Source organism: Gorilla gorilla, chromosome 6, assembly GCF_029281585.2.
Source record: "Gorilla gorilla gorilla isolate KB3781 chromosome 6, NHGRI_mGorGor1-v2.1_pri, whole genome shotgun sequence".
NCBI lineage: Eukaryota > Metazoa > Chordata > Mammalia > Primates > Hominidae > Gorilla > Gorilla gorilla.
Window position 1 is genome coordinate 117,211,048 of NC_073230.2, and position 22,606 is coordinate 117,233,653.

Here is a 22,606-nt window from a genome sequence, read left to right on the forward strand (position 1 = left end):
AACACATGGCAAAATGGCAGCCATTTAATAGTAAAAAATAGCATTTTGAAATGCCAGGCAGGCTAGTCACTTTGAAAAATATTGTGTCACATTTCAAAGGTAAACCCTGCTATGCTTGCTGAATGGTATGAACCAGTTAGGGTAGAGACGCAGTGTACAGGTCAAAATCTCAATGTGTACTCCTTTCTTAATGAGTGTGAAGGGTAGTAATGTAAGGAGAAGAGAGAGCAGGAGAGAGAATTAACCTCATGGTAGAAGTCCATGGGGTACCATTCACGTTCTACTCCAGTAAGAAATTAACCTAGAAGTCTCAGTGCTTAACATAATACAATTGATACTTCGCCTGTTCTATCATCCAGTGTGGGTGTGCAGGCACCTCTGCTCGAGGCTGATAGAGGTGCCTCCATTTTGTGATGCTGCCAACTCAACAAATGTCTTCCAAAGTCCCCATGCTCTCCTGCTTTTACCTTCCTCCAACCAGAAGTGATGCACACATCTTTTGTTCACAACGCATTGACCAGAAGTAGTCAATGACTCCAATCATCAGAGAGTCTGGGAAACGCTGGGGTGTGGGTGGAATATTTAGTGAGCACTAGTATTTCTGCCACGGGGAGCATGGCCTATTCACAATCAATCTGAAGTGCTTTTTCTGGAAAGAGTTTCAGAAGTGACATCCTAGAGGATGGCCATCTTATTGTTTCATCTCAGCGATTAGTCAGGGAGCCGGATGATGATGATGATGATGGGCTGTGTGGGTGCTAGCTAGTTGAAGCTACCTCCTCTGTCTTCCTCCCAGCTGCATCTATGAATCATTCTTTTCTATAACTTGCGCTCCCCCCAAACAAGGGCCTGAGCATGTGGGTTGGGGAGGCAAAAGGCTCAGATTTACCAAACCCAAAGGGCATCACTCCCAACATGTCACAGATTACTATAATCTTCCCAGCCACATTTCAAAATATATTTTGCCAAGGTATCCAGGCTCTCTGTAATCATAACGGAACCATGAAAATGAGAAATACAGATGGACATGACATGAAGAATTGTATATTCCACTTGCTATCAGTGCAGGGGAAGGTATATTATCACAAACCAAATAGCTGAAAATTCTTCATTACAGCCAGAGGCTGTTTCATATAAAGAACAAATCTCAGTCACTTGCTGATATGCATGTTGTATTATAAAGAACTTACCAGCAAAACAGCAGAGTAATGCAAGAAATATTTAACTCCTGGTGCATTTAATTTTCTTTATACAGGCTATGTGAATATCTGCCTTTATAAAAAAATAAATAATCAATGAGCGGCCATTTGTTTGAAAGAAAATTTATCAGGTTCACGCCAAAGAGCATCCCTCTCCCAAGCATTTAGAATATAAATCAGTTTCTTGGAAGTTAAATATTAACTCCTCAGGAGACCATGTCCTCTGTGAAAGGTAAGTACACAAAAGCATGAATGTTAGAAACAATGTTCTCTGTACTGTGAGATTTAATCAACCCAACAATTTAAGAGCTTTGGCATATTCTGCTGTCTCTGCTCAATTCTGCTGTCTGTGACTTCTCAGGAACCACTTTTTCTAAAAAACCACACTCTCTTTTCACCACCATTTAAATGGACTCCATAGAAAGAATATATTCCATTGTGATGATTTAAAACAAATGTCAATTCAAAGAGCGGTTTAGGTAGAAATAGAGTGACCATACAATCCACAATTCCACTGCTCAGTATATACCCAAAAGAAGGGAAATCAGTGTATTAAAGAGATATCTGCACTCCCATGTTTGTTGCAACACTATTCACAATAGTCAAAATTTGGAAGCCATTTACGTGTCCATCAACCCATAAATGGATAAAGAAAATATAGTACTTATATATAATGGAGTACTATTTAGCCATAAAAGAGAATGAGGACAGGTCAATGGCTCATGCCTCTAATCCCAGCACTTTGGGAGGCCGAGGCAGGTGGATCGCTTGAGCTTAGGAGTTCAAAACCAGCCTGGATAACAAGGCAAAACTCCATCTCCACACACACAAAAATACACAAAATAAGCTGGGCATGGTGGCGAGCACCTGTAGTCCCAGCTACGCAGGAGGCTGAGGTGGGAAGATGGCTTGAGCCTGGGAGGCAAAGGTTGCAGTGAGCCAAGATCGTGCCACGGCACTCCAGTCTGGGCAACAGAGCCACATCTTGCCTCAAAAAAAAAAAAAGAGAGAGAGAGATCCTGTCATTTATAACAACAAAATAAGCCAGGCACGGAAACACACACATCACATGTTCTCACTTATTTGTGGGATCTAAAATTCAAAACAACTGAACTCATGGAGGTAGAGAGCAGAAGAATGGTCAACCGAGACTGGGAATGGTAGTGGGAGGGTGGTTGGGGTGTAAGTGGGGATGGTTATTAGGTACAAAAAAAAAAAAAATAGAAACAATGAATAAGACCTAGTATTTGATAGCACAACAGGGTGATTAAAGTCAATAATTTAATTGTACATCTTAAAATAACTAAAAGAGTATAATTGGATTGTCTGTAACACAAAGGATAAATGCTTGAGGGGATGGATAACTCATTTTACATGATGTGATTATTACGCATTGGATGCCTCTATCAAATCATCTCATACACCCCATAAATATATACACCTACTATGCACCCACAAAAATTAAAATTAAAAAATTTTTAGAAGTTTTTTTAAAAAAGAAAAAGAAAAAATAAAACCAAAGAGCAGTCTGAAATTTCCTCAGGTAGAAGTGTTTTTGGCCAAAGTATCTAGCCTCCTAGAAGAGTCAGGACAGAAAAGCCTCTGGTTTTTATCAAAGTTGGTTGATAAGAATGTTAAACTTAGAATGACTGCCTCTCTGTGTCTTTTCAGTTTAATTTTCATGGACAATTTTCTGTGAGTAAACTGAGCATTTATTTTCTAAAGATAAATATTTGTACCCTCCGGAAAGAAATATGGGGAGTAAGAAAAAAGTGAGATAAGGAGGACAAAGAAAAAGCAAGGAAAGAAGAAATGTTGTGGAAGTAATACATTTCCAAGCTATGTTGTGTTTATTCTTATCATTTTTCTTCAGAAATTGTGGTAGTTCACAAATAAACTGGGCTAAAATACTTACAAAAATAATTTCTTTAAATATATTAAAGGAATCACAAAGATTTCAAGAAAACTTTACTAGAAGATCCCCTATAAGGGCTTATGCTTTGAAGGTGTCTAAGGTCTGCCTTCCTAGACTCAACACTGAATTATGAGAGCCAAATCTGCTATAATAGAAATGGAGTCAAATAAACCAGCCACCAGTAATGATGGTTACTGAGACGCCAGCACAGAGGGAAAAACCAAGACCAGAAATGGGAAGACAGCTAAAAATTAGATCCTTTGAGGCTGCTGGTTGTTGGGTCTAGGCACAAGCAGGCATGGGAAAGTGAGTACCAGCCACATGGTGCTGTCTCAACCAAGGGAAGAATGAGGTGAGCAGGCCATGCAAGTCTGCCCAGTCCCCTCTCAGACAGGAGTGGGCTTGGGGCTCTCAGCTGAAGTTGAGCAGTGGTTTCTGGGTGGCATCACTTGCTGCACCTGTGTCCAGTGGGGCCAAGTTGGATAATATGAGAGGCAACATTTTGGGGAGAAGGTGATTCAAAAGCCTGGCAGAAGTGAGCTATGATTGCATCACTACACTCCAGCCTGGGTGACAGTGCAAGACTGTTTAAAAAAAATTTAAAAACAAACCAGAAAACAGAAAACAAAAGCCTGGCAGAGCATCCAACAGAATTTACAAATGAAAGGATTGGGTAAAGAATGAAATTCAGGGAGGTGGCAGCAGAAAGAGTACCAGGGAGACCACTAAGAATAAGATTTGAGACCAAGGGATGTGGGAGATAGAATCTACAGACATCATTAGAGCTGGAAAGAATAACTGCATATAATTTTTATGAGGTATTGGGTGTGGGTGTTGCTCAGGAATGGGCAGCATAAATGGCTAAAGGTCCTACTCCTGCGTGGTCAGCTGGCTGAGGATTAAGCAGGCAAAGCTGGATGGCTTCTTGCCTGCCAAAGTTGAACGCACCTCACTGAGCAGCTTCTTAAAAATGTCCAGTTAGTCTGTCTGAGGAAGGCTTTCCAAATTTAGGTTTCTGTCTCCTACGAGAATTTTAAATAAGACTATTGTAGGCCCTTGCTAGAGTATAAAACACTAATTGTTGCTCTCCAACTCCTCTCACAAGCCTTGCAGAGAAAACAGTTTTTATTTTTTGAAAGATCTAAATGTATTCTATTCTATTCACATGTACTCCCAAACCTAAAATAAAAGTTAAAAAAATACCCTTCCAGAAATAGCTGTAGAAGGCCTGTTAATACTCAGCAGGAGCTTGGTTTTAACTTCTGATTTTTATCAAAGTTGGTTATAAGAATAGGAGATAGATAAATCTCAGTGTTTTCTCTGTCCATTTAACTAAATCAAGACACCTAGTTCTTCTGTACAGATTTTGTAAATTGGACTAAGCCATCAGACAAGCTATCAAGCAAGATGCAGGAAAAACGGTCACGTTTGAAAGAAGTACGTTGGTTTGAACTGAGAGCAAGGGTATGGATGGAGACGAGCTGTTCTCTAAACATTTCTGCGAAAATTTTGCCCAAGATGGGGAAGCAAGTGATAATAATGTCTACATTGGATGCTGAATATTTTAAGTGGAAGGCAAGCCTACAAAATTGAGAAGAAAGTGCAGGCTACTCTGCAGAGGCAGGAACGTCTGAGCGGACTTTCAGACCAGGACATATCTAAAATGACAGAACTTAAAGGGGAGAGTTGTCATTTTTACTTAGAAGCTTTAAAGCTGCAGCATTATCTCAGCGTCTAAGGCACTTAGAGTTCTTTGTAGGAATGGCTTCAAACATTTTATTAACAATATTTACTGGACACCCATGAAGTTTTAGATGCTAGGGGGGATTCAAATATGAATTCAACATAATTCACGCCCTTGAAGTGCTCAAAGCTGGGCTTGGGAGCAGGCAGTGAGCTGTATGAGAATATAACTAAATGCAAAACAATGTGGTAAGTGCTCCACCAGGAGCTGGATCTAGGCCTTATGGGAGCAGAAAGTAAGATGTATCCAATTGTGTTCAAGAGGGAAGAGGAAAGACTCTGGGAGGTGAAACCTGAGCTCTACCTTGCCCTGGAAGAGTAACAATAATACTCCAGGGAGAGAAGAGGGAAGCCATGAGAAAAGTCCAAGCGTATAGTATGTTTCTGTCAAGTGCCCAGAAGGGGATGAAGGATACTAAGTGAGGGTGATGAGGCAGAAACGTAAAGTTGGTGCCCGTTGTAAGGGGGCATAAATGCTGTTATTGAGTTTTGTTTTTATGCTAATATCAGATGAGTTTCAAAGTGCCAAGCTGGGTAAGTGAGTTAAAGAACTTTTCTTTCAAAAGGATTATCAAGGGTGCCATCTTCTCATGCACAGAGTGAAATGTGCAGGGAATTTTAGAGGATTCAATTAAATTTAACTCAATCACCTGAAAATCAATTATGTACAGATCGATGGATGCCTGAGACTGGGAGTGGTCAGAGAGGAGACTGATGGCAAATAGGCATGGGGGAGTTTTTCTGAGTACTGTGCTCAGTAGCAGGGATGACAGAAGGTTGCTGGGGCCAAGTTACAATTATTTACAATGACAACAATATACTCAGCCTCCTGCTCCTATCACTACCCCAACCACAAAACCACAAAGCTACCAGAGACTGCCAAATCCCTGGCTGTGGCATCCAGGCGATTGTTAATCATTGTTCTAAAGAATAAAAGTCAATAGTTTTTCAATCCTTGGCATAAAACGTAAGAGAATATCTCACAACCTTAGTTAGGTACATTTCTTAGCTATGACACCAAAAGAAAAAAACTGATAAACTTAACATAATCAAAATTAAAAACAGTTGCTCTTCAAAAGAAACCAACAAGAAAATGCAAAGACAAGCCACAGACTATTTACAAATCATATATCTAATAAAGGACTTGTATCTACAACATGTAGAAAAACTAAGAAGACAAAACAACTCAATAAAAAGATGGACAAAAATTTCATTAGAGATTTCTCCAAAGAGGACATACAAATATCTAACAAGCACATGAAAAGATGCTCAATATCATTTATCATTAAGGAAATGCAAATTGAAACCACAATGCGATACTACCACACACCCACTTGAATGGCTATATTCAAAAAGACTGATGACGTCCAGTGTTGGTGAGGCTGTGGAGAACCTGAAATCCTCACATACTGCTATGGAAACATAAAAACATATAGCCATTCTGAAAAAACAATTTTGCTTTTTTTTTTTTTTTTTTTGAGATGGAACTAGCTCTGTTGCCCAGGCTGGAGTATAATAGCGTGATCTCAGCTAACGGCAACCTCTGTCTCCTGGGCTCAAACCATCCTCCCACCTCAGCCTCCCAAGTAGCTGGGACCACAGGCATATGTTCTACCATACCCATCTAGTTTTTTTTATTACTTGTAGAGACCAGGTTTCACTATATTACCCAGACTGGTCTCGAATTCCTGAGCTTTAGTAATCCACCCACCTGGACCTCCCAAGTGCTTGGATTAAAGGCATGAGCCACCATGCCCAACCTGGCAATTTCTTAAAAGTTAAACACTCACTTACCATACAATCCAGCAATTCTACTCTTTTACCTAAGAGTAATGAAAACATATAACCACACAAAGGCTTGTACGCAAAGGTACATAGCAGCATTATTTATAATAATGAAAAATTGGAAACAGATCCAATGCCCATTAACTGACGAAAGAATAAGCAAAATGTGGTATATTCATATAATGGAAAAGTATTCAGCAATAACAAAGAATGAACTACTGATATATGCAACAACATGTGGCATGGATGGAACCTCAAAACTATGCTGAGTAAGCCTCTCCCTCTCCCCCTCCCTCTCCCCCTCCCCCTTCCCCTCTCCCTCTCCACGGTCTCCCTCTGATGCGAGCAGAGGCTGGACTGTACTGCCGCCATCTCGGCTCACTGCAACCTCCCTGCCTGATTCTCCTGCCTCAGCCTGCCCAGTGCCTGGGATTGTAGGCGCGCGCCGCCACGCCTGACTGGTTTTTGTATTTTTTGGTGGAGACAGGGTTTCGCCGTGTTGGCCGGGCTGGTCTCCAGCTCCTGACCGCGAGTGATCTGCCCGCCTGGGCCTCCCGAGATGCCATGATTGCAGACGGAGTCTCGCTCACTCAGTGCTCAATGTTGTCCAGGCTGGAGTGCAGTGGCGTGATCTCGGCTCGCTACAACCTCCACCTCCCAGCCGCCTGCCTTGGCCTGCCAAAGTGCTGAGATTGCAGCCTCTGCCCGGCCGCGACCCCGTCTGGGATCTGAGGAGTGTCTCTGCCCGACCACCACCCCGTCTGGGAGGTGAGGAGCGTCTCTGCCCGGCCGCCCCCTCTGAGAAGTGAGGAGCCCCTCTGCCCGACCGCCGCCCCGTCTGGGAAGTGAGGAGCATCTCCGCCCGGCAGCCGCCCTGTCCAGGAGGTGGGGGGCAGCCCCCACCCGGCCAGCCGCCCCGTCCGGGAGGGAGGTGGGGGGCAGCCCCTGCCTGGCCAGCCACCCCGTCTGGGAGGTAGGGGGCGCCTCTGCCCGGCCGCCCCGTCTGGGAAGTGAGGAGCCCCTCTGCCCCGCCGCCACTCCGTCTGGGAGGTGTACCCAATAGCTCATTGAGAACGGGCCATGATGACGATGGCGGTTTTGTCGAATAGAAAAGGGGGAAATGTGGGGAAAAGAAAGAGAGATCAGATTGTTACTGTGTCTGTGTAGAAAGAAGTAGACATAGGAGACTCCATTTTGTTCTGTACTAAGAAAAATTCTTCTGCCTTGGGATGCTGTTAATCTATAACCTTACCCCCAACCTCGTGCTCTCTGAAACATGTGCTGTGTCCACTCAGGGTTAAATGGATTAAGGGCGGTGCAAGATGTGCTTTGTTAAACAGATGCTTGAAGGCAGCATGCTCGTTAAGAGTCATCACCACTCCCTAATCTCAAGTACCCAGGGACACAAACACTGCGGAAGGCCGCAGGGTCCTCTGCCTAGGAAAACCAGAGAACTTTGTTCACTTGTTTATCTGCTGACCTTCCCTCCACTATTGTCCTGTGACCCTGCCAAATCCCCCTCTCCGAGAAACACCCAAGAATGATCAATAAATACTAAAAAAAAAAAAAAACAAAAAACCAACTATGTTGAGTAAAAGGAGCCAGACCCAAAAGACCATCTGTGATTCTACTTACATCAAATCTTTAGAAATGCAAAAGTATAGCCAGCATGGTGGTTCATACCTGTAATCCCAGCACCTTGGGAGGCCAAGGCGGGCAGATTACTTGAGATCAGGAGTTTGAGACCAGCCTGGCCAACACGGCAGAACCCAGTCTCTACTAAAAATACAGCCAGGTGTGGTAGTGCACGCCTGTAATCCCAGTTACTCTGGTGGCTAAGGCACAAGAATCACTTGAACCCGGGAGGTGGAGGTTGCAGTGAGCCAAGATGATGCCACTGAACTCCAGCCTGGGCGGCAAAGGAAGACTGTCAAAAAAAAAAGAAAAAGAAAAAGAAAAAAAAAAAGGAAGGAAGGAAGGGAGGGAGGGAGGGAGGGAGGGAGGGAAAGAAGAAAGAAGGAAGGAAGGAAGGAAGGAAGGAAAAGAAAAGAAAAGAGAAAGGAAGGAAGGAAGAAAAGGCAAAACTATAGAATCAGAAAACAGATTAGTGGCTGCTGGGGCCTGGGGTAGGAGAGGAGACTGACTATAAACAGGCAGGAGGGAACTTTGTCAGTCGACAGTCGTGTTCTGTAGCTAGATTGGGATGAAGTTTGCTGTTAAAAATGCACTAAAACTCACCAAACTACACTTAAGATGGGTAGATTTTGTGGTATATAAATTATACTTCAAAAAACTATAAATAAGAAAGTTAACTGGAACATCTTGTGCTTTCCAAATCAAGACACCTTTCAGAGGATACACTCATAGCCTTTGCCCCGGGTAAGTGCTTTCAAATATAATACTCTAGTCCCAGTATAAATTCAATATACCTGTTTCTAAACACAGAATATTAAGCGATACTGAGAGAAATGGCAGATATATTAGCATATGAATCTAAATGTATTATTGAAAGAGTGGTTTTAAGAGAAGTGTAGACAGCAGCCTACTCTAATGAAAATAAATGTCAATGAAAATAAGCTACATTTGTCATTCTCATGAAAAAATTATTTCTATCATCATCTGCAAATCAATTTCCTTAATAAGGGTTCGTGACAATTTTCAGGATTTCTTGAAATGGTTTTTATGATATATTAAGACTCATTTCTACATAACCTTGATTTCAAATCAAAATTGCTTTTAACTTCACGTTCACAGGTATGTGAGCTATTAAACCTAAGTCAGGCAGAGAGGATCAGTTTCATCAAGCGTCTCAGATGAGAGCATTCACACCCTTCTCTTCTTCACGTGCCACACTGCCTCCTCTTTGTCTCCACTTCACCTGGCACGCTGAGGATTATGAACACTTTTCAAAGTCAACGCTACTGATTTCTATCTTCCTAAGCAAAAATAAGCCACCAAAAGTAGAGATTTATAAAAGAAAGCAAGCTCAGGCTTAGTTTCTGAGAAGTCCATTTCCTCACACAGAGGAGTCTGGGTCTCTGCCTGTTGGAGGAGGTGGTTGTCTGTGTGCTGTGATGGAAATTCTGCCAGTTTCCTTCAGCAGTTAACACCCTCAGCTTCAGGGCCGAAACATGCTCCAGGTTGTCCTTTGGCTGAAAGCCCGCTAAAATGGCAATAATTCCCTCTGACCACAACAGCCTTGCGTGTGGTGCTTTCTCTTAATTATTCCTCCTGCCCCTGGTCCTTCAGCTCCACATTATTCCCACTCTCCAAAAATTCTATTCTTCACTTCCTTCTCTTTCCAGCTTAGGTCCCATGGGCCACCCTTCATTTTTCTGACCAGCCCTCTCAACTCCTTTTCCTCCTTGTTTTTACACCATACATTCTTGTCTAGGGAAAGACCCCAATTCAGAACAGTTTTGCCTATAAGGACATGAAGCCCAAATTTCCCATGTGACAGACCCACGTGGGGGAAAGTGATAAAGTAAAAAGAGGATAGGCTGTTGAGTCAGAGCCTAGTTTAAATCCTGGTGCTGTCACCTACAAGCTGTGTTGCATTGGTTATGTTCAACAAGCTCTGTGTGCCTTCGTTTCCTCACCTGTAAAATGGGGCTAATTTACCTACCTCCGGGGCTGTTGAGATAAATATGGAATGAGCATAGCGATGTGGCAGGAGCTTAGTGGACCCTTAGTAAATGGTGACAGTTAAAATCACAAGGCCTATCATGACACAGCCTCTGTGTACATTTCTAGCCTTCTCTCTTGTTGTTCACTCTGTCACAAGCCTAACAAACAAGCACTCTGATGTCCATGTTCACTGTTGTTCTCTCGACCCAGTCTGCTTTCTCCACTTTCTACTTGGTTCCTATCCTCCTTGTGGCCTGGATAACACCTACTTATTCCTGGAGACTCCACTAAAATGTCAGCCATTAGAACTGCACTGTCAAAAACAGCAGCCATTAGTCAAATGTGGCTACTTACATTCAAATTAAGGTTAATGAATATTAAAAATCCAGCTCCTCAGTCACACTGTCCACAATTTGAGTGCCCAACAGCCACATGGGGCTGGCTAGTGGCTACTGTGTTGGGACAACACAGAATGGAACATTTTCATCATCACAGAAAGTTCTATTGGACAGAGTTTCTCTAGAGGAAAATGTCTGTTAACCCTCTCCTAAAGAACTCATGTACTTTTATAAGCATACTCATCACTTCCTAAAATGAGTGTTGATTCTTTTACTCCATAAATTGTGAACTTCTTGAAGTACCACTTAAATCCATAGGAATTTGCTAAATGAACTGTTGAATAATTGGTTAACAAGCCTTTTTAAAAATCAAAGTCAAGTAACAACAGGTGCTGGTGAGGCTGTGGAGAAACAGGAACACTCTGACACTATTGATGGGAATGTAAATTAGTTCAACCATTGTGCAAGACAGTGTGGTGGTTCCTCAAAGACCTAGAACCAGAAATACCATTTGACCCAGCAATCCCATTATTGGGTATATACCCGAAGAAATAGAAATCATTCTATTATTAAGATACATGCATGTGTATGTTTGTTGCAGCACTATTCACAATAGCAAGGAGATGGAATCAACCCAAATGTCCATCAGTGATAGATCGGATAAAGAAAATGTGGTACATATACACAATGGAATACTATGCAGCCATAAAAAGGAATGAGATAATGTCCTTTGCAGGTACATGGATGGAGCTGGAAGCCATTATCCTCAGTAAACTAATGCAGGAACAGAAAACCAAACACCACATGTTCTCACTTATAAGTGGGAGCTGAACAATGAGAACACATGGACACAGGGAGGGGAACAACACACACTGGGGCCTGTCGGCGGGTGGAGGGAGAGAGAGCATCAGGATGAATAGCTAATGCATGCAGGGCTTAATACCAAGGTGCTGGGTTGATAGGTGCAGCAAACCACCATGGCACACACTTACCTATGTTAACAAACCTGCACATCCTGCACATGTACCGCAGAACTTAAAATAAAATTTGAATTTTTAAAAAAGCTTTTTGAAAAATAAACCTCTTAATTGTCTGGAGGCTCAGACAATTTCCATGAGGAAAGAGTGCCTGATATCTTTGCTTTCAGAACCTGGTCCTGAGAGATTTTGTCTAGTTTTGCTTCCTATTCCGTTTCTCAAACCATTTCTAATCCTTAACCCATTCAGGCAAGCGGAGCCCTCCACCACGTGGCCAGGATTTCCTGACGTCCAAGAAAGGGCATTAAACAATATGGCTTCTGAGAAAACATCTAATATCAGATAAGTCATTGAATATAAAAGTTCATCTCTGTACTCACAGTGCCAGAGTCAGTGCCTGGCCCACAGTAAACACCTAATGAGTATTTATTGAAAAAAATGAATGGGTTGTTATTTTATCAGGGACTATACTCTTAGGGAGGAATGAGGTACAAGGGGAGAGATGCTGGAAAGGATGGAGAGCCAATATGGAGGAGTACTGAGCTGCCAAGTGTGACTGATTGCTCAATCCACAGACCACACTCCCAAGAAGGTGGATAAATGGGAGCTCAGAACCAGCCCTGCGATGGAGTGGGGAAAGGGAGAAGAACTTACTCCCGCGATGTGCTTGGTCTAAGATTCACCCCCTTGCTCCTCTGGATTGTGCATTCCAGAGCGTAGGCATTAGTGGAGTCTGCAGTGATGTCAACATGGGAGTGTTGGGTAGGAGATGAGAGGGGTACTGGTGTGAAATTGGCTGGGGCCCACACAGAGCTGGAACAAGAGATGGGGAGGCCGAGGCTCTGGAGTGGTGCATAAACAGGTGTTGGGCACAATGTACATAAATTAGCCTTTTAAATTATCTACCATCATGGGCAGGACTTGAGACTGGAGGATAGGCCATTTGGGGAAGGTTTATGTGGGGTGTTCTCATATTCAATTCTTGGCAAAGTTCTAGGTACATTGGAAGTATCAATAAAAATCAGCTGGTGGATTGCATAGAGGCATCTAAGCAGGCCAGTATGATACTAGATACTAGGTTCCTAAAGGGGGACACTGATGGAGGGGAAGTGAATGTGGGGACATGAGGAGAAATGGTGGACAGAAAGGGGCTGAAAACAAACTTAATCCACTTTATAATTTTGTCTGGGTCCAAGCTGACTTGGAAATACTCCCTATGTCCTCTCCTTTGCTCTAAAAGCACCCAGAACCCCTTCTGAAGTTTCTTCTTTAATAAGATTTCCTAATCATTATAAAACCCACTTAAGACCCAGGTAAAGGTTGTGCTCCTAAGGATCAATAAACTCAACTTTCCACTAGATTTTCCTGAAGCCCAAGCACTGCTCTCTTTGTTTTCAGCATATATCACCACCGCCTAAGTTAGGTCTGTTGTCCAGTAAGTAGATAGTATAGCTCTCTTTTGCTCCATACATTGTCTACAGCTGACAGGTATCATTTGGAGAATAAAATTAGCAAATGTTATTGCTGTGTCTATTTATATTTTATTAATCAACAGATTTTTAGCAAATTTTGGTTTTATCTCCATGAATCATAGACTTGAAAGGCCAAAGACACTCCAGGGAATTCTTTATTTTAGCATCTTCTTTCCAGGCAAAAAGACAGGACATCCCCATTAGAGTTGTTGTATTGGACCCCTCGTGTGCACCACTTCAAAATCCTCTTGGTTGTTCCTCTTATTTCAGCCACAGCTGTAGACACCTGTTTTCCTGGAGGCTTTGAGCAGCTTGGCACAGGTGCTCTAGGACAGTGGCCTCACCTTGACCCTCATAGGGATCTCTTGCTTCCTGCCCTAGGCATCTCTAATCTTTGGTTAATAGTTCTAGAAATCCACTCTGCACTCAAGCACAACCCAGCAGTGCAGGGGAGTTAGTCTTGTGAGGGCCAGTCTAGACCAATGAAGATCTGGAGTCAGTGGATAAAAGCACTCCATTTCATCCCCTGGCAGACAGTTCTGAACACTTCATAAACCCTTTCACCAGTCCACTGGGATCAAACAGCCAATGCAATGACACAGGCTTGTGTTGGCTCCTCCCCTCACTTTCTTCCACTCCCCCTTTCTGCATTTCTGCTCCTGAGGATCACATTTCCAAACAAGCTACTTATGCACAAGTCCCCGAATGCTGAGCCAGAGACTAAGGCTTGTGCATAAGTAGTCTCTGGCTCAGCTTTTGGGGGACCCTAGGCTAACACAAGTGGTTGGCAGTCTTAGATTGGGTTTGCAAAATCTCATACCCTGGATTCATGCTCCAAGGGTGCATCACCCATGATTGGTCCCTTGATGCACCCACCACCTCCCCGACAGAAGGACTCCTCAACTACAGTGATGTGGTGTGTGTGTGTGTGTTTGATGTGTGTATTTTTTCCAAGGCTGAAATAGGAAACAGGAAAGAAAGAGACATTCCCTGAGAACTTTTGTGCCTACCCTTTTTTTGGTTCTCTCACTTGTCTCCTTTATACAAGGAGGACACAGATTTAGAGAGGCCAGATAACTCATCCAAGACCACACAGCAAGAATTCAAACTAGAATTTGAACCCAGTCCTGTGGATTCAAAGTCCATAATCTTTCTACAGCATGGGAACAGCAGACAAATCCTTATAAGTCTTGAGCATCCTTTTACTTCCACATGTACTCCTTGAAGATCTATAGGACACACTTTACATAAGGCATGACCTGTAGATGTGCAGTTTCACTCTTTTCTGGGGTCATTTCTTCTCAGGTCTCTGCATTTGGTCCTTCTCCAACTCCTTTGGAAAACAAGGTGCTGAGCTGCTTTCCTGGCTCATTTTGACTCTCAGTGTAAAAAGTGTTCTGCTTTGTTGGCTAGATTTTCCCCTTTTCTTCCTCCACTGGGTCACGTACTTTCACCACGAAGCCTTTTGGCTTATCTTTTTATTCTCCTTTGCCTCATTAGAAGCGTAACTACAGACTCCCTTGGTGCAAATTCCTTCACTCTAGGCAGAAGTGCAGAAGCTACCATGTGGAGAAGCATTTCCCAGACATCTTCAATGTCTCTTCAAGCTTGACTTGGGGGAATGCATAGGAAGGAAGGTGAACATCATAAATCCATGGAGACCACTGACACAACCCTCATCTTCCAAGGTGCTTGGTTAGAGTGAGTGTCTCATCCCTACGGCCCCCACAGGAACCACGTGGATGCCCTGTGGCAGAAAACCCCCAATTTCATCTCAGTCTCTAGATTCCAGGAGGAATAACCAAATCATATTATCTTATCTGTCTGCTTTATTTCACTGCGTTCATGAAGCACCTTCACAGAAAAGAATTTCATTTCTTTCCTTGCCTAGTGTTTTTTCTTTTTGTGCAGAAATGAGAACTGATGTTCTTTCTCTCCAAGTGTGGGATGAGAATAACACTAACTCCAAAGGTTAGAAAGAAAGAAATCCTCTGTGCATGAATGACACAAATAGTCTGGCCTCTTCACTAACAGGTGCAAAGGGCCATAAGAGCCAATTGCAGTGTATTGCCCTAACTCTGAGCTTCCGCATCAGGCAGTGCTGAAACAGGGCCTGCCTGCTTCCTGCCAGCGCCATCTGGCAGGTGCTGGTGTGGCTCAGCCATGAGCCAGGCTGTATAATTGCCTCAAATCATGGTGGGGTGCTTCTCTGAAACCCTTACCCCTACCATGAGTGCAACTGTCACATAGAAACCACTTAGGAAGCTAGAAGTCATTCATCTGATCCACTCCACAGAGCCTGGCTCACAGGCTTATGGGATGACTTAATCAGAAAGCTAATTTTCATGTTGGGTGGGTGCCACCAGCAAGGAACACATGTTAGACAGCTGAAAGTGACCTGGGCCAGGCCTCATACCAGTCCAGCAATCTGAAGAGTTCTTGAACTTCATTTACCCTATTATACACTCAAGTCTTCCTGCATTCAGTCTTTCCATATTGCATTGCCTGCTGTTTTTAAAACATACCATAATATTACTATTATGTTTAATGCTATGTATATGAAAATATAATATGGCTTTAGCATCTTTGTTTCTTTTTTTTTTGAGATGGAGTCTCACTCTGGCTGGAACGCAGTGGTGCAATCTTGGCTCACTGCAACCTCTGTCTCCCGAGTTCAAGCGATTCCTGCCTCAGCTGCGCAAGTAGCTGGTATTACAGGTGCGTGCCACCACACCCAGCTAATTTTTGTATTTTTAGTAGAGATAGGGTTTCACCATGTTGGCCACTTTGGTCTTGAACTCCTGACCTCAAACGATCTGCCCGCTGTGGCCTCCCAAAGCACTGGGACTATTAGGCATTAGCCTCCGCGCCTGGTCTGCATCTTCTTTTCTACTTCCTGGGTAAAGCCCTCTTTTCATTTATCTAGGAAGACATATTTAATGCTGCATTATTTTATTTTTAATTATGCTTATAGTCTTTATAAGCTGAGTTACATGTTTTCTTGGCTTAATCAAAAAAGATACTGCACAACTGGGACTATGGGGAAATCACAAGGACCTTAAGGTCATTGGGTCTCACCAACAACACAGATTATTCTTCTACCTTTCCTTAAAATGAGCACTCTAAAAATGGTCCAACAAACTGGAATTTCAGAAACATCTTCATGCTTCATACCAGTTGATACAATATTTATCTTAACTGGCATCAATCATTTATACAATACCTATCTTTATTAGTCTCCTAATGGCAACCTATTGCTTCTTGTGGGCTTCTTGGTAGTTAAGACTGAAAACAAAGACAATTTCTCTGTTCCTGTAACAAACACCTAATAACTCTCTTTCCCTGGGTTGTCTTCTCCTAACCAGAAATCAGAGCCTGTATCCAGTCTTATTAATTGACCTCGTTGAGTTTTTAGGTTTCCAATTCCACGTGTTTTGAGGGAAAGAAAAAGTTATTCTCTTTTTAAGGTATAAGGAAAACACAATAATCTCAACACCTCCTCTTCCCTCCAACAGCAGATGAATAATAGGGGGTCTCCAACTGGACAGGAAATGAATGCTGTCCTCACATTTGTGTAAGAGGAGCCGAGACATCTGGATGTGAAGCCCCATCAAGTGCTCCCAGGGGCAATGGTGGCACCTGTGGAACCTCCAACAGCTCATGGAGCCCCACCTTCTGAAAGATGTTCAGAGGTGAGTGTGCGGGAGCTGTGGCTCATACAGGGCTTCGGGAGACAGAATCACATTTAGAAAGTAAGGCTGTGTGACAATACCCAGGGCACATTCCCAGCTGTCCCTGCCTTTATTGTTTGTAGGGACCTGGTGCTTTGCAGTTCTCCTGGATCCTGCATAAACCCTGGAGCTTTGGGATACAGGCTAATGGAATATCCTTGCCCCTGGGGGAGGGCTACACTGGTGTCCTCACCCTTGACTTCATGGTGATGGTGGTTCACCTTGCAGATGGATCCCAATGTCCCTCTGTGAGACATAGATGATTTCACAGCACAGCTTTTTTGGGGTCTATCCTGATCTGACCCAGTTTAACAGTGGGTAGAGTCCTCCATGTCTTTCTCCATCATCTCCTGGGAACCAGTTTCACACCCGACCTCTATTTTATGCTTTCCAAATTACACAGGAAAATTTGGCTTCCTTCTGGAAACTCCTAAAGTGCAAAACACTCATGTTTTTAACTGCTCCCTCCCTATTATAATAGTCAATATATATTAAGCACTTACTGTGTGCCAGGCTGTCTGTGCCAAGAAATTTGCAAACATTAGCTTACTTTATCTTTACAGGAGTTCTCTGAGATAGGTATCATTAACATATAATGGCTTGTTAATACAAAGTTTCACAGATGCTTCCAGAATTCACAAAAAACTGTGCACAGTGTCTTTAAGAATTAACTGGCACATTCATACCTTGATGAGAGCATTCTCTTTTAATCATGCCCTTCTTATTTGCCATACCATTTACAACAAAATACACCATTGATGTTTAGCTAAATGAAAGCTGAAGAAGAAAATTGGTGAATGAGAAAGCCAGTGGTCATGAAAGTACTAGAAATATTCAGCAGTTTGAATAGCTCTGAACTGTGTAAATCATTAGAAATATTCCTTCCCCCACCTATGAACTGATTTTTATTGTTTTTCATAAATTTTTTCTTTTTTCATAGTATTAATGTATTGTATGTGTTTTCAAATATTTTCTCATGTATGAAAAGGGCCATTCCACAGTGTTCTTTGTAAGCTTTCCCTCACATCATTGTTTTGGATGAGGCTTTATGCTTCTCAAAGCAGTGAGATAACAGATAACACAGAAGCCATGTGCTGGCACTTCTATTCAGGTTGGCATGGCCTCAACCATTTTGAGTCAAATTTCTGTCTAGTCTAGTAGGACCGTTTCCTAAAGTTGTATCCATACTAGGAAGGCAGATATGAAGAAATGCTATCCTACCAATCAGAATAATGTAGGCTTTGGGGTCCTGGGCTGGTAAAGCCTGGGTATGATGGCTAAATTGAGCTGTTCTTACCCAGATGAGGCTTATGGTCATCTGCTCTGTCTCCAAAGGTAATCGGCCACTGCACATGAGGTTTACTATACTGCACATGTATGTGTGTTCTCTAGGTAAATTTAAATGATGTTTTTTGGGGGGAATCTGAGCTCAAAGAGATAGAGTTCAAATCAGATCCAGTGTCTTTTCTGTCTCTAGGTGCCCAAAATTGTCATAAAGAGACAATCTCTTACCTTCTGAGAAATATCAGTCATTCCCTGTGACTCACACCAGCTTCTATATTTAGAACTGGGTCTCCTGCCATCTGATGCAGGCCACAGATGAACAGGTCTCCTGCCATCTGATCCATACGCCACACTTCAGGCTATGTTATCCCTAAGCCCACCACATCCACTTACGATTGAGGACAAAGGAAAAAGAAAGGGCCATCATCTTTATGTGTCTTTTAAAGGACATTCCTGTCAGTAAGTATAAAGAGTCTAAGATTTTGCCCCGCTTACAAGCTAACAAGTTATCCTATTACAGTTTTATAGAGCAGAGGACAGAAAACTACTGGGTCAAAGACAAAGACTTTATTCCATATAGCAATAGCAGTAGCCAGAGTATCAGTAATTTCTTGAACTGGTTCCTAAGACTCCAATTATTCCAACAGGGTGTTATAAAGAGGGCCACATGACACCCACACACACAGCAGATTGCATTACATGAGAGAAAACTCCAAGCTTAGGGAACCAGAATCTTTTATAATAAGCAGTAAGCATCCCTCCATGCTCTAGAAGGAAACATTTTCTCTGCCACTTAAGGCTACTTATTATACAACTGTTATTTTAAAAAATAGCTCTGGAACAAAGGGCGACCAGTGCCTCTGCAAGATGTGTGATTAGAACTATAGAGAATTTTCTCCCAAGAATCCTTTGATTTTGCTGTTGCCAGTTGTGGCAAAAAGGCATACTGTGGCTTTATAATATAGCAATTGCTCCCTCAATAGGCAACCACACACTTTCGGTCAGGGTTCTTGGGCACTTGGCTTTGGGCCTTGAGAATCCCATGGTTTCCAAAGAGAATGTAAATATAAATAATGATGTTTGATTACACGTGTCCGTATAAAGGTATTCCACTTTGAAAAGTAACTTAGGAAAAAACAAAAACCCCAAAAAAGCCAACTTAAAATTTCACACATTTTTTTAAAGGGAAATGGTTTTATTCCTTACACTTTATTCGAATTGGAACACTGCATTTAAATTTTAGCATGTTCAGGTTCTTTAGAAAGGAAAGATAAGTTTACATACAATCCCAGACAGAATATAAAAAAGACTCATCAAAAGAGAATTCTAATTCCAGTCAAGTGACCCTCTTTCTACAAATTGTTAATTAAAAGCTCAAGGGTAAAATAGGACAAAAAACCCATTTATTCATTTTCAGATAAAGCTCAGTTCTTCCATGGTATAACATTATTTTCCCTAGGGCAGTTATATTCATACATAGAATCTACTTTAGCAAAAATATTATCTGTTTAACTAGAAATCTATACAGATAATTAAATTCCTATCTCACACAGCTGCCTCCAGTCTTATGGAATAAATGAGTGCACATCAGGATTTTTAAACACTGAAGCTTATATTTAGCCATTTTCTCATTAATATAGCGAATAAGTAAAATTCATTTGCACGGCATTTCTTCACTTTTAAAGAGCAATGTTTCCTGTTCACTCTGCACTTTTAAAGTGTAAACACAACATTCTTGCCATAGGAGATAAAAAGACTATATTCTCTTCAAAAAAGTGCTTTTATGTGACTAAAAAGGAAGTGTATTCGATTTTGTAGAATCATCACAAACAGAACTTAAAATCACACTATAAATAGATGCTAACAGAAAGCTGTTGAGTTTCCCTGCAAACAGGAAAAGAAGCAGTGGATGTTCCAAGACTGGGGATCCTGTCAATGGCTGGGTCTGCTTAGTTGTGTGCAGTGCTCTGAAAGGGCTACATCAGAAATTCCTTAGTAAATGAGGAAGTGAGAGTCAGAATCTAAAGGCTATGCCTGCCTCGGCAGCACATAAACAGACACCTCAACTGTGCAAAGATGGCTGGCATAACCTCTGTGCAAGAGAAACACATGCCCACAAAGTATTCCATGCTTCTGAAAGTGCCTAAAAGATGTGGGTGATAGTGTCTACAATTCCCCCATCATCTCCTGGCTATTTCAGAGTGAAGAAATGAGCGGGGCGGGGGCGGGGTGGGGGAGCGGGGGTGGCGGTGGCGGGAAGAGGACATGCAATGAGCAAGTCTTTTGCTTTTAAAATGTATCACCACATTCTCTAGAGGATTGTTCTACAGTGTTAGTGTAAATTCAGTAAAAATGTTGAGGGAAGAAATGCTGATGGCAGCCTGGTGAATTCAGTCATGTGAAATCCAGCTCCTATGAATGGTTCAATACCTGAAACAGTATAGAGGCATCTTCATTACTCTTCTTACACGCATGGCACTTTGTGCCGGGCACTGCTCTCCTGCTTTACAAATATTAACTTCTTTTAATCCTCATAACGACCTTATCAAGTACTATTGTTATCCTCGCTTTACAGAAGAGGAAACTGAGGCACAGTATATGCAGGTTGTTCACAGTCATACAATTGATAAGTGGCAGAACCAGGACTTGAGCCTGGGAAGTATGGCTTTGGGCTGGGACTACAGGGAGCAAGTCAGGCATTTACCTCAGGTGCAAAGGCCAGGGAGGCACCAAAAACTCGAATCATGTCTTCGTGCTGTATTTGAAAAAAAAAAAAAGAAAAAAGAAACTCAACAGTAATGCAAAATAGCCATTTGAACAAAATAACCAAAGTTTAAATAAAGACAGGATCAGCATTGCTGATTTTTCCCTTTTGTCTCAGGTTTCAATAGGACTTGGCAAGGAGTTGCTTTAGACTATGTTTTATCTTCCAGGGCATAAAACCTCCTTTTTAAACATCTCTCTTTTCTTCATAGCTCTGATTTCACTTTGTAATTGTACAAATATAGTGAGTTTGTTTGGTGACTGTCTCTTTTCCCTCTAGATGTAAACTTTATGAGACCAGGGGTCTGTCTTGGGTCACCTTTCATCCAAGTCACACAGAAGGAAGGGTCTCACTGGGAGGGAAAGGATGGGTGACAGGGAAGGGGTCCAGGTGTCATAAGAAGGTAGGGACCCTACAGGTTACACACTCGCATATGATACAATTCTATCCAACTGGAGGAACACACTGAAAAGGTAATGAATACAAAGCTAGATGAAACTGTAATGAGTTATATGCTTGAATAATAAACTCCATTAATCAGTCAGTTAAATAATCAAATGCCTATATGCCCAACTCATAAAATAAATTGGGTTCAATGCAAGTTAGAATTTCTTTCAAAACTGAAAATGGGATACAGACAATATTTCATCCTGTAGCTACAGGACCTAGCTTTTATCACTTCTAGGAGTAGCAAGGAGTAAATGAAATTTTCTAGCCATGTAAAAGGTTTTGGGAGGCTAGAAATCTTAGCAAAGCTTCCTTAGACAGTAACCATACTGTGCTTACAGGTTTATCTAATTTTACAGTGCAAAGAAACATTGGTTCTTTCCTTTGTGTTCATTAGAGTTCAAAATGTTTCAGCAGATACAGCTTCCATTATCTTCACAACCTATCATGAGCTTGGAAAATAACAGCTTTCCCTATTCCATAAATCACTCTTATTCCTATTTTGTAAGGAGTTGTTTGTTTGGTTACTTGAAGGACTATCAAATTGGAAAAGGCAACATGATAAAAGCAATAGTTTGAGACTCAAAAATAATTCAATAGGAAAGCCCATCATTGTTTCTGGTACATCCTGGATTCTGAGTTGGAACTGGGCTTTAGGGTTTGCCATAAGAAAACTACCTAGTGATGCCTTTGCATGGTCCCTCAGCGAGAGAAAAGACCAAGCACCCCCTTCCAAGGTTCCCTTCTTGTGGAGGCTTAATAATAATTAATTCATTTAATAATTCGCAGATAGGGAGAGGGTTTCACAGCTAAATCTGAAACTTAAAAGGGCTATTTATGCTGAATTTCTGCTATTGAGACTTTAAATAGCCAGGTTAACATAGTAACAGACTTTTTTTTTTAAGACGAGCACCTCTGAGCACACAAATAACTATACTAATTCAAGATCAGGAAGTGGTCTACACTTATGTCCATAGCAACGACATTATTCACAAGAACCGCAAGGTAGAAACAATCCAAGTGTCCATCAAAGAATGAATGGATAAGCAAACTGTGGTATATGGTTTCCACATACAGTGGGAAATTATGCAGCCTTAAAAAGGAAGAAAATTCTGATACTGAGGACATTACGCCAAGTGAAATAAGCCAGTCAGAGAGGGACAAGTATTGTACGATTCCATTTATATGAGTTACCCAGAATAGTCAAATGTGAGAGACAGAAAGAATAATGCTTGCCACGGGCTGGAAGAAAGAATGGAGAGTTCAGAGTTACTATAAATGGGTTTAGAGTTTCAGCTGGGGAAGAGGAAAAGTTCTGTAGATA

The 22,606-nt window shown here is 41.9% G+C and overlaps 1 protein-coding gene across 44 annotated transcripts in view; it reads right to left on the reverse strand.

The window, feature by feature from the left end:
* The window catches only part of NRCAM (neuronal cell adhesion molecule), a 312,039-nt gene that overhangs the window by 100,246 nt on the left and 189,187 nt on the right, over positions 1 to 22,606 (reverse strand). For 3 of the 44 annotated variants that reach the window (XM_055392637.2, XM_031012914.3, XM_063708724.1), the window contains exon 4: positions 20,776 to 20,826. The exons of the other annotated variants lie outside the window; for them this stretch is intronic. The gene's annotated coding sequence lies outside the window, so the exon portion shown is untranslated. The remainder of the gene's footprint in view (positions 1 to 20,775; positions 20,827 to 22,606) is intronic. 44 annotated transcript variants of the gene reach the window in all.